This window comes from Chiloscyllium plagiosum, unplaced genomic scaffold, assembly GCF_037043375.1.
Source record: "Chiloscyllium plagiosum isolate Xiang-an unplaced genomic scaffold, Cpla_swu_hap1 HiC_scaffold_20, whole genome shotgun sequence".
In the NCBI taxonomy this organism is placed as follows: Eukaryota; Metazoa; Chordata; class Chondrichthyes; order Orectolobiformes; family Hemiscylliidae; genus Chiloscyllium; species Chiloscyllium plagiosum.
Genome location: NW_028270158.1, coordinates 11,587,582 through 11,600,565, shown reverse-complemented (window position 1 = coordinate 11,600,565; position 12,984 = coordinate 11,587,582). Strand labels below are relative to the sequence as shown.

General features: G+C 39.6%; 1 protein-coding gene across 2 annotated transcripts in view; it reads left to right on the top strand.

Moving 5' to 3' along the window:
- The window catches only part of clec16a (C-type lectin domain containing 16A), a 271,578-nt gene that overhangs the window by 61,127 nt on the left and 197,467 nt on the right, over nucleotides 1-12,984 (top strand). The window lies entirely within an intron of this gene.

The window sequence follows — 12,984 nt, the reverse complement described above, 5'->3', positions numbered from 1 at the left end:
TCCATGAACAAATACAGCAAGACCCGGACAATATCCAATGCAGATTGACAAATAGCAAGTGATATTTGTGTCACTCAAGTACAAGACAATGTTGGTCTCTATCAAGATAGAGAATCTAACCATTGCCCCTTGATATTCAAGAGCATTCCCATCACTGAATCTCCTACTATCAACATCCTGGGGGTTACGCTAGTTCAGAAGCTGAACTGAAGAGGGCATATAAATCCAGTGGCTGAAAGAGCAGGTCGGAAGCAAGGAATCCTGCAGCAAATAACCCTTCTCCTGGCTCTTCAATGCCTGTCCACCACCTGCAAGGCACAAGTCAGGACTGTGATGGAATATTCCCTGCTTGCCTTTTTGAATGCAACTCCAGCAACGCAAGAAGCTTGACACAATCTAGGACGAAGGGCCTGCTTGGTAGGCGTATTAACGAGCATCAGCTCCCTCCACCACTCAGTAGCAGCATGTGTGTGCCATCTACAAGATGACTGAAGAGATTCACCAAGGTTCCTCAGACATCACCTTCCAAAACCATTTAGAATGACAATATTGACAGATACATGGGAATGCCACTATCTGCAAGTACCTTTCCAAGCTACTTGCTGTCCTGTATTTGGAAAAGTAGCGTTGTTCCTTCAGTGTTGCTTGATTGAAATCCTCGAACTCTGTTTCCAATGCCATTGTGGGTCCACCTGTAGCAAATCGACTGCAGTGATTCAAGAAAGCAGCTCACTACCAACAAGGACAACTAGGGATGAATGTTGGTCCTGGTCATGATATTCACATTTTCAGGAATGAATAAAACTAAATAAAAATTGGAAGATATCCACATCAGGTTGTTCAGTGAGTAATTGAGCCAGAATCAATCCTTGGTTTGTGCTGCATTTGCTAATCTTTGGTGAGATAATGATTGGGGCATGGCCATTGGCTGCTTCCTGATTTGTAATTGAACAGTTCCTGGGCTACAGATGAGGAAAAGTCAGGGGTCATTTTTGATGCCATCAACTGCTGATACTTTGCCAACACTTGTTAGCAAGGATGATTTATGAAAGGGAAGGTAAAGCTCAGGTAAGGTAGTGATAGGAATAGGTACCCAAAAAATGATCATGGGGCATGAGAAACGATAAGGTACCATTGTTCACAGTCAGAGGATTTCATTTCTGACTTTAATTCCAATTGTTGCAATGTTTTAGGAGCAGAAATATGATCAGAGATTTTCAAAAATGGAGTTGAGGGAAGGATGGTCATGGATTTAGGAAACAACAACATACCAATTTGTTTAGGATTCTCTTTTTGAAGAGCAGTAGACCATTGATTGCATCCTTCGTTGCTCTAGAAGTGTCTAGCCACAGAATTTTCTTCATACAAGAATTTCATGATCTGCAGTCGAATAAATATGATAGCTGATCTGTGACCTAACATCTTTGAACTAAAAGTAAATTTGTCATAGTCCAAGAGGATGGTAGAGCTGCTTTCTCAGAGCAAGAAAGAGACTGGTGTTGAGTTTAACTTGAGGATGAGAAGACAGGACCTTCATGGTACCCTCAGTCAGTACAAGAATTGAACTGGCACTGCTAGCGTTGCTCAGCAACATAACACCACGTACCAACATTTTTCTTTTAGTGTCGTTTTTGTTATTATTAATAATAATAATATTATTACTACTATTACCTTTAAATTGGAGACTGAAAGGTTTTTGTTGACTAAAATTAACAATTAACTTGAGCATCAGTTATCATTTGTGGAAGATTTCCATAGTTCCATTACTTTTCTCCCATTACTTTCCAGTTTTGGTAAAGAAAATGGGGTTCCTTACCAAAGCATTGTGTCTTGTTGACCATGCATGCTTTCTCCTTTTCTCACGCAAGGTTACAGTCATACAACCAGAAGCATGCACATCATTTTCCATTTATTCTGAAGACACCATTCTTTAGTGTGTGGCATAACATTCAGTCGTGAGTTGATGGTGGGATTGTGAAAAAACACATTACTTTTTGAAGTTTGTGCTCTTACTGTGTAGCTCAATTTGGTCGCTTTTGTGAAATTCATTTGCATGCCTATCATAGTTGTCTGCTTCTACTGATGCTTTTTGGGCCCTTGTGACCGGTCAATCTATTAAGTTGGAAAGAAAGGAATTAGAAAAAGCGCTTGACTTTCCTTAAATAGGAAATTTTTGAAAGCTAACCTCAAATATTTCAAATGATAGTCTTGTGATAAATTTGAAGCTTTTCTCGACTAAAACATATTTGCAATTTAATTTTTTAAATTTTAAATAGATAATGGAGGATTTGATTGTTTGTGCTGATGTTCAAATAGTGTTTTGATATGTTGCATTTGATTGGTAAGCCAAAATAATTACTGTAAAGGCACTTTGCTTCTTTGAACTACAAATATTTCTGATTCTTTACCTCTCTTTTTGAGTCCTGGCTTCAAGTTACAAACTAAGCTTGGCAAATATTGTTGGAAGGTGAAGACTGTTGGGAGCATAAATTGGATTGGAAAAAAATGACTCAATTTAGTGTGGATTTTCATTAAGCAAGTAATTATGCAGTCTGATGGGAAGCTGATGATTTTGCTTTAGCTTCATTCCAGAAAATGAGGAAATGTACAAACTCTGTACAGTTTCCTGTCTAATCGTTTACTGTAATTTTGGAGAAGATTTGTAGCTCAGATGGTAAGTTTGCTGGCTGAGCTGGTTGCCCACAAACCTGCCACCACACTGAAACAGCTCCTGATGAATTTAAAGGATCCTGTACCAACAACCAGCAGAACGAATGTCACAAACAAAATACCCTGCAAGGACTGAACAAACATTACTTTGGACAGACGGTCAGGAAACTAGCTACCAGGATATGAGCATCAACTAGCCACCAATCGACATGACCAACTATCACTAGTATCCATATGCACATACGAAGAGGGACACCAGTTTGACTGGGACAATATATCCATCCTGGGACAGGCTGAACAAAGGCATGCACGGGAAGTCCTCGAGGCCTGGAATTCAAACCGGAATTCCATCAATAAACACGTTGATTTTGGACCCCATTTACCAACCTTTGAGAAAAAGAACCAGAAATGATATCACCCACCACAACAGACCAAGACAAATAAATAGCAAGCAGGCAGAACACCACTGCTTCATTGGAGGTTCACTGATGATGTTACCTAGCATGGTGATGAAATGTCTGAGAACACATCTACCAGCTCAGCAAGCAAACCTATCACCTAATCTTTTCATGGTTAGGACACTAGCAATCTGACAGTAGTACCATATATAAAAAGGTTTATTAGTTTTTTTAAATTAAAAATGACAGGCTCCTGACTATTCTAATGCATGCAGAACAGGGGAAAAATAAGGCTGTTTTCTCATCTTTTGCCCCAACCACTTACCTGAACTTTTAGTTAGGCTTAAGACACTAGTTAAGGACTAGAGACTGATTTCCTGAATTCAACTGATTAATGAGTGATAAGGAGAGGGAGAAAGTTTAGCATTTTTGCCATTTAACTTTTAAGGTTGGAGTCTTCCACAAACTACTTAACACTTGTTTGGTCTATTAACTTAAACAATGGAGTGCATAGTCACATCTTGGAATTGTAGAGGGGAAGAAGGTTGTTACTTTTTGATAGCCTTCTGCTGGGAGTTGTGATGCTGCAGCCAGCTGGAAAACTGTATGGATATGGGCATATATGCCTCAAGTATCCATGATTGGGACACTAAAAGGCATAGAATCAAGCCATTCAGTCAACTAGGGAAAATGAGTTTCCAAATGTTAATAATTAGCATCAAATTTACTGGTAACATGTTTATTTTTAAACATTGATTCACACTTGTCAAGACATGCTTTGCTTATCGTTGTCTTGTAACTTCCTGTTTGTCTAGACCATTTGTGGCCACAGTATGTCACTTCTAGTTTATACTTTTTTTTTAAAAAAAGGCCTTCCTTAACATTCATTTCCTAGTGATTATTTTATGAACACTATTTTCTTGAATTCAAAATTATTTTGGTTGTCTTTCACATAAACTTCCACCTATCCCTATTAAGTATATTAGTTTCTTTCTTTCTCCTTTAGATATCCTTCAGTGAAGTTGCATGTTGTTCCCCATAGCTACTTCCATTTGTAGCTAGTTGACATTATGACTATTGTCTGGTTTAATAAGCATGAATTTAAATGGGGTCAACTGCAGCTGATCTGGTGAATTAACTTGACATTAATTAAAGTAAGATGTATGAATGAGCTGTTAATAATAACCATTCAACTCAATCATTTTGTATTTCTTACCAGTGTTATGGACCAGGCCAACCACCCTCAAAACATTTCAAAAAAGTAGCCCAGGCCCTAACTTTGCTAGTTGTTTTAAGCAGGTGTCAAGCAGATATTCCAGGAGTGATGCTGGTCAAACCACTTAGTTTTAAACAAAACAGAATTTAGTTACAAGATTGTTGAATGACACACAAAAGAGAACAGCATGCAAAGTAACAATCTAACTTGGTATAATCTATTAGATTTTTGGATAATGATGCTGTTCCCAATACTTCCAACAATCCCCAAAAACACCCCTTGGTACAAAAGGTAGAATCAAACACAGGGTCTTTCAAAAGAGAAGTCAGAGAGAGGGAGGGTCAGCATGGGCCAGCTTCTTTTGGATCCTGCAGCTTCATAACAATACTGACTGCTTTTCAGTGAAATAGCCAGACTGCCAAAACTAAATCAAACCAGAGAAAAGCTGAGCTGGGAGAACTGGTCACTCCCTTTTTCATTGTACAAGTTTTTTTTTTTAAAACACTTGAAAGCCTTTCGACTGTAGCAGCCTCTGTTAGCTATAATCATATTGGCTCTGAAACCCATCGAAACCTAGACATTTTGGAATCGCTGCTCTTACGACCTCTCTGGGGGGAAAAAACCGAGGACAGCATAACTTTGTTAAAGGAGCAACATCATCACACCAGGTTGCTGATTTCCTGTGAGGCTGTTGAACCATGGTCACTCACCCAAAGTAGCATCTATTTTGTTCACCATGTACCAATTCACTTTTACATTCCAGCAAGGTTAGTTGAAAACCCAAGCGAAACAACATTGCAGTATGCATTCACCCGGTATAATCTCGAATCAGGCCAATTGGAATTACCTAATTATAGTAATACCACGAGTTTTTGCTTTTAGTGAAGCAAATGGTTTCTTTTTGCTGAAGGACTATGAACATAATAAATTTGGCCAGGAGTGTAGGCCACTCAGCCCCTCAAGCCTACCCCATTGTAGGGAATTTCAATCCATTGCACTCTATGCACTCCTTCAAGTAAATAATTGAGGCCCTAGGACTGATCCTTGTACACTTCACTTGCTACATCTTTCCAATCTCAAAAGACCAGTTAATCTTTACTGTCTGTCTTCTGTATTAACTAATCTCCAATCCATGCTAATACGTACCCCCAATAATGTGAGCTCCTATTTTATGCAAAGTTAAAAATCACGCAATACCAGATTATGGTCCAACAGGTTTATTCAAAAATACAAGTTTTCAAAGCACTGCTTCGTTAGATAGCTACCTGACAAAGAAGCAGCGCTCTGAAAACTTGTATTTTGGAATACGCCTGTTGGACTGGTATTGTATGATTTTTTAACTTTGTCCACCCCAGTCTAACACTGGCATCTCCACATCATTATCTTGTGCAGTAACCTTCCAAGTGGCACTTTATCAAATCCCTTCTGAAAGTCCAAATGCACTACATCTATTACATCCCTTTCCTAATTCTGCTTATTGTATTTTCAAATATCTCTAGTAAATTTGTCAACCGTGGTTTCATTTTTACAAAACCATGCTGATTCTGTTTGATCACATTAGGTTTTACTGGATGTCTGCCTATTTCTTACTCAATTATGGATTCTGTTATTTCCCAACTGACATACTTTTCTGCCTTGTGTTTGTCTCTCCCTTCTTGAACAGGAATGTGACACTAGTGGTTTTCCAATCTGCTGGAACTTGTTCTGAATCCAGTGAGTTCTGGAATATTTCAACCAATGCCTCCACTATTTCTCAAACCCATGGGTACAGGCCGTCAGGTCCTGGCAACCTGACTGCCTGCAGTGCCATTAGTTTATTGATACTTGCAATAGATTGTTACAAGATTTTCCTCCCATTGCACCTCGGTTAGCTAATACCTTTTGGGATGTTTACAGTGTCCTCTACCATGAAGATCGATGTAAAGGTTTGTTTGAATTATCTGTCATTTCCTGGTTCCTGTTATCAATTCCTCACTGACTTCATCCAAGTGCCGGAATTTAGCTACTTTTTATATACCCATGCAAACTCTCTTTGTATGTTTTCATGTTTCTTACCAATTTACTTTCATAATCACCTTTCTCCCTACTAAACTTTCAGTCATCCATTTCTGGTTCCTAAATAAAATAATTTGCAACTCTTTAGCCTACCCCTTGTTTTTGCCACTGTGTATTCCTTAGTTTTTGGTTTGCTATTCTTTTTGTTTCACTGCCTTGGTTAAGCATGGGTGTTTCATTCTTCTAATAGAGTTCTTTTTAACCGGAATAAAGTTTTGTTGAATTTTGTGATGTTTCTTAAATGTCTGCCACTATTAGCCTACTGATCTTTGTCTCGGTCTAATTTCCTGCCTCACTGTTTGGCACCTCTTTCTTTAAGTTAAGGACACTCGTTTGAGATTGGAGTGCTCTCCTTTTGAGCTAAGTTTGAAATTCTGCCATGTTGATGATTGCTACCTCGAGGAGGATCCTTAACTATGAGATCTGTTTTAAATCCTACCTCATTAAATATTGCAGATCTAAAATGACCAGTTTGTGGTTGGGGTGTGCAACATACTGTTTGTATGGAACAATCCCTTACTTATGTTATAACTTTGTCTTCCATGTTACCCTTGCCCATCGGATTTGTCCAGTCAATAAAATCACCCATGGCAGTTGAAGTTTCCTTCTTTTACATCTTCATTATTTCCTGATCTACACTTCTCCTATAGTAATGCAACACTTCAGGGACCAACAGATGAATCCCACCTGTGACTTATTTCACTTGTTCCTTATTTCCACCCAAACTGATTCCATTTCATGATTTAATTCACCTATACCAGTACTCATTACCATACCGATGTCTTCTTTTATTAATAATGCCAATTTTTCTAGAACATTGAGGATCCTAGAATATAGAGTTCCCAGTCCTTGTCACCTGGCAACCACTTCTGTGTAATAGCCGGGGTCTGGCACAGGCTGCAATCAGGCCAGCCGATGTGGAACGTGATTGGAGGTGATTGACACTTTTTTACTGGCTTATGTCAGTGGAAAGTAATAGTTGAATTTCATAAGTTTTTTTTTCTTTTTTACACATCCTATTATCAGTAAAGTTGATTGCTTCAATACGGTGTATGATTGGTGAATGGGCATGTAAGCGTCTTACCTTTGTCTGGGGAACGCACAAGGGTCTCTGGGAAGGCTGGACAAACTGCTATAGCTTGTGAAAGGACACCAGGGTGAGGGTGGGGAGGCAATGCTTGACAAAGGAGCATCAATAGGACTTTTCTCAAAGTTTCCCTTCTGCAGTTGATGACACACTACCACTCTGATACTGTGAAGGCTGCCCCTTTAAAAAGTTGGTCTGACTCCTTGAAAATTATGGATGACTGGGAAATCCATGTTTCTCCCATGGAGCTGACCAGGAAAGGAGTGCCAGGTGTGGGTTCACAACTTGAACTAGTCTGCTCCTTTTAAAGTGCAATCCTGAAAATTGAAAGGCCTGAGAATGGGATCAAAGGTTCTGGGATCAAGATCATCTGCCTTTTTAAAGGGGCCTAGAAGTCATTCTAAGTTGTTGAAAGTCAAGGCCATATTATTACATCCTGTTTATTAATGATGTTAACTATGGCCATCCTAGACATTTTCTTCCTTTTGGTCATTTCATTAACAACATTCTCTTAAACCAAAATAATTTTGAGTCTATCCATGCCAAATTGTTCATTTGATCTATTCTGAAGTGGTAAACAGCTATAATTTGTCTTATTTTGACTTTCTTTTTTAAATAAAGTACCAGTGGATGCTGTGATCACATTCTGTGATTTTACGATTATTTTGATGTACGGTTGAACAATACTTGTAAACTGCAACAAGATTTTGTAAGAGGAAATTAGAATGATTTTGTTATAAGTAAATTCTCAACATTGAGTTTAAAAATTACTTCAGTGCAGTATCTGAAGTAGAATTGTTTTTTCACCAAATTGCTCGGGTGTATCATTCTGTCTTGACTGAGATAAGCTTATACAGGTCTGACAGAGATGCTGTTCAAGATACTGGAATATGTACACCAGCTGCAGTAGGAACAGAAAACTTTATCTTCAAGTTTATCAACAAGCTTTGCACTTGCATTAGCACTACCCTTTCAGGGTGAAATCCCCAATTTTGTGTTTTCAACCAACCTCTGATAACTTGGTGCATCAAGGCTAGGTGTTTCGATTGCTTGCAAAGATTCAGGTGGTCTGATTGTAGTTTATGATGGAGAGAGGTTATGGGCCTAAGCTGTGATTCTGTATGCCTTATGTTTCAAGAACTACTTCAGAATGTAAATGAAAGTGCGAATGGGCTGTGCCTGTCCTTGAACCTGCTCTGCTCATGACTGATTGATTGATTGGATCTTGGCCTCAACTCTACCTTGCTGCTTGCTACCCACAGACTTTGATTTCTCTGTAGTACAAAAATCTGTCTATCTCAACCTTGAGTATTTTCATCCTGTACGGTTCTCTTGGCTAGGGAATTCCAGGCATTCAAAGCCATCAGAGAAAAGAATCCTTCTGTCTTAATTGGCGGCCCCTGTAATCTGAAACTCATTTAGTTCTACATTCTCCCATCAGGAAAAATGTCCTCCCAGCCTCTTCACTTATTCTTTTGTGTCCTGGTGCATGAATTGCATAAAATTAGAATGCAGGTACAGCAAGTAATTATGATGTCAAATTGAATGTTAACATCTATTGTGAGAGAAATAGAATACGTAAGTTTTTTTTAAAATACAGCTGTACAAGGCCTAGACAGGATCATACCTGGAGTGCAGTGTATAGTTTTGGGCCCCATTGAAAAAAGATAATTGCCTTGGAGGCAGTTTAGGAATTAATTGAACTGGTTAGGCCTATACCTGTTGGAATTTAGAAAACTGAGTGGTGGTTTTACTTAATTTACAAAATCTTGAGAGAACTGGATAGGGTGGATATCAGGAGGATGTTTCCCCTTGAGGGAAACTAAAACTAGGTGACATAATTAAAAGGTCAGTGTCTTTTAAGGTAGCGATGATTATTTTTTTTCTCTCTGAGATGCATTAAAGGATGAAATTGCCTTCCTGAGAAGGTACTGGAAGCTGTGACTTTATTTTCTCAGCTTTGAATAAATTTTACATTTTTGATATACAAAGCAGTCAAAGATTGAGATGCAGGCATGAAAGTGGAGTCGAGACCACAATAAGATCAGCTGTGATCTTATTGAATGGTGGGCAAGTTTAGTGGGCCTAAAAGCCTACTCCTTCCATGTTCAGTGTTTCAATCAATGCCCCCATCAAAAGAAGAATATTATTTTCCAATAACTTGCCTCTTCTCAACTCCAATGACTATCGACACCGATCTGCTCATCCTTTCCTTATAAGTTAGCACTTTCATCCTTGGAGTCAATCTGGTGAATCTTCTCTGGAAATTTATTCCTCCATTTAAGTAATGAGCAAAACTACAAATGGCACTGTAAGTACAGTCTCACCAATGTTCTGCACAATCCTATCAAGATGTAGGTACTCTTACATTCCAATCACCTTGCAATAAAGACCAACCTACCATTTGTCTTCCTTATTGCCTGCTGTAGCTGAATGTTAACTTGCGGTTCATGTGCAAGAACAGTTGCGTCTCTGTACCAGCATTCTGTTTCTTGTTGGACACCAGAATTGTGCACAGTTTGTTCAGTCTGTGGTACTTGCCAGGAAAAAGCGTGGAAATTTGGAACTGATGTTTGGAATGAGGACTGAAAGTGGTGGCTTCAGTTGTCTTGTTGTTTGAGAAGAAATTTCCTCTGAAGTGTCAGATTTTGGATAAGCAGTTAGACAGTGGAAGTGTTGTCTGAGGAGATGGGTTTGCCGGAAAGCATGCAGAAACAGGCACTGGTTTTAGATTGTTACTGAGGAGCAGCATCTTGATCAGATGAAGGATAAGATTTACCCCTATTTCTAAATTAGATTAGAATAGATTAGATTACTCAGTGTGGAAACAGGCCCTTCGGCCCAGCAAGTCCACACCGACCCGCCGAAGCGCAACCCACCCATACCCCTACATTTACCCCTTTTTTTAACCTAACACTATGGGCAATTTAGCATAGCCAATTCACCTGACCTGCACATCTTTGGACTGTGGGAGGAAACCGGAGGAAACCCATGCAGACACGGGGAGAATGTGCAAACTCCACACAGTCAGTCGCCTGAGTCGGGAATTGAACCCGGGTCTCTAGCGCTGTGAGGCAGCAGTGCTAACCACTGTGCCACCGTGCCGCCCTTTTTTTAGCATTTCAGGTTGTGTGCTGTATCATGGTCTGTGACCTTTCTCGCTTTATCTATTTAAAAATCTGTATCAAAATAAGCATATTGGGAGCATACTCATTGTATATCTAAGCTCCAATGTTCCTCAAACTGCAGTGTATCATGTGGTCAATCAGCTCATTTTTGGGAACTTCAGTTATTGATTAATCCAGTGCAAATGTGGATCATTCAGGAAGTCTCCCTGTTCTTAAAGGCTGCACTTTTCTTTTGCTTTGAAACATGTCATATCAGTGTGTCCAATATAGCTAATTGGAAATCTTGATCTGTGTTGTTGCAATTCTGATTTGTACATTAAAAAAATGGACAGAAGACATTTGTTATTTAGCATGTTCCTATTCACATGATGTCTGTGTGCTTCAGTTCTTTTGTGAAATGTTAAGATTTTAAAAATCAATCTGCCGATGTTTCCTTTTGATGAGTGAGTTTCCTTTAGTTATTGAAAGATGTTAGATACTAAAGCAACAAAGACAGGTGAAGGATGTTTGCCAGTGTTGAGTTTACCAAGCAGCAGTTACCGACGTGTTCTGTGTGCTTCTGAGACTTGCACAATTTAAAGCAGGCACCTCAATACTCAGGAAGTACCATCAGCCAGAGCCTTCATGAGATCCTTCAGTTCCGATGACAAAAAAGAAAATGGTCCAACACTATGTCCCAAGCTAACTCACTCAGCTTTGAGGTACTAAACACTAAAAACACCAGTCTTGTCATTTGTGCACCTTTTCCCAGATTCCCAAAGCAACTGCTGTACTCTGAACTCTGTTATAGCAAGAGACATCCAAGAAGATGTTAGAACTCCTTTAGGGGTGTTCTCAAAGTATGCCAGAAGGGATCAAACATGCATGCTGACACTTTATGACTGACCGAAATGGAGAAGGTTCGCTTTTGAGAAGACACCAAGCACCTCCAGGGGTTTAATTCTGAACATGCAGAGATACCATTGAGGCGTTGGAAACCTCTGAATAACCCTACAGGTTTAATTGGAAGCACTAGCTTTCGGAGCCCTGTTCCTAGAACCACCTGATGAAGGAACAGCGCTCCAAAAGCTAGAGCTTCCAAATAAACCTGTTGGACTATAACCTGGTGTTGTGTGATTTTTAACTTTGTACACCCCAGTCCAGCATCTGCATCTCCAAATCTGAATTTACCAACCTTTCCATTACAACCTGCTCTGTAAGTGACAGATGTAACAGATCGCACATTGAATGTCTGAATTGTCTAATTCCATTAAACAGAGTGAAATCAATTCTTCCTTAATTCTAAAGAACTGTACGTGTATGGAATGAGTTGCCAGAGGAAGTGGTGAAGGCTGGTATAATTGCAACATTTAAAAGGCATTTGGATAGGTATAGGAAGGGTTTGGAGGGATATGGACCGGGTGTTGGCAGGTGGGACTAGATTGGGTTGGGATATCTGGTTGGCATGGACAGGTTGGACCGACGGGTCTGTTTCCATGCTGTACATCACTATGACACGAAAAGGATAATGTGTAAGCATGCCATTTTATGTTGATGCATGTGGTTAAAATACAGCAATATCCACCTGCAACTAGTTGGCTATTTCTGTTGGAGAGCACTGCTATATGAGAGATTCATGGTGAATTTGAAGAACTATTCTCTTTTGAAGTGCTATTCATTTTCATAGATAAATGGACTTGGACTTAGTGATAAGTAAGAGCAGGAAAGTGTTGGAACCAAGTTTGTGATTAACTTGGAGAAACCCTGCAACCAGCTGGCACTGCCCTCCGGATCTGTCCATCACTTCTCCCCCCCCCCCCCCCCCCCCCCCCCCCCCCCGACCTATCACCTTCTCCCTCCCCTTCATCCACGTATTGCTACCTTCCCCCCCAAACCCCACCCATTTATCTCTGTGCCCACAAGCCTCATTCCTGATGAAGGGCTTATGCCTGAAATGTCGATTCTCCTGTTCGGAGGCTGTGCTTTTGCAGCACATACTTGGATTTACTTGGATTTTGTTCACTTATTTAGAATGCATATTTTCCATATGCTAGGTACAAAGCAAAATGACAAAATGAGGCAAATTTGAGTAGATATCTGTTTTGATTTAACTGTACCTTGTTGGGCTTAATTTACTTTAAACTTGTGCAGTGGATAGGAAAACTATTCATAGACCATTGGAACTGCACGTTTTCCTATCCACTGTGCACATGAGCTGTGGGAAACTGGGCCAAGTTTTCTCTGCAAAATCTTCCATTGTACTTTAAAGCACAAATTCTTCACAATATGTTTTGATGCCAAACTATCACAATAACATCTACTTTAGAGAGGTTGATCAGCACCCTGTCCTCTTCAGTATTGGCTTCTGCAGGTTATACTTGCCTTCCTGTTTGGTGAGAAGTATCACCAGTTATTTCCTGAATAATTGATGTGTGGTGTGATTATACCTGC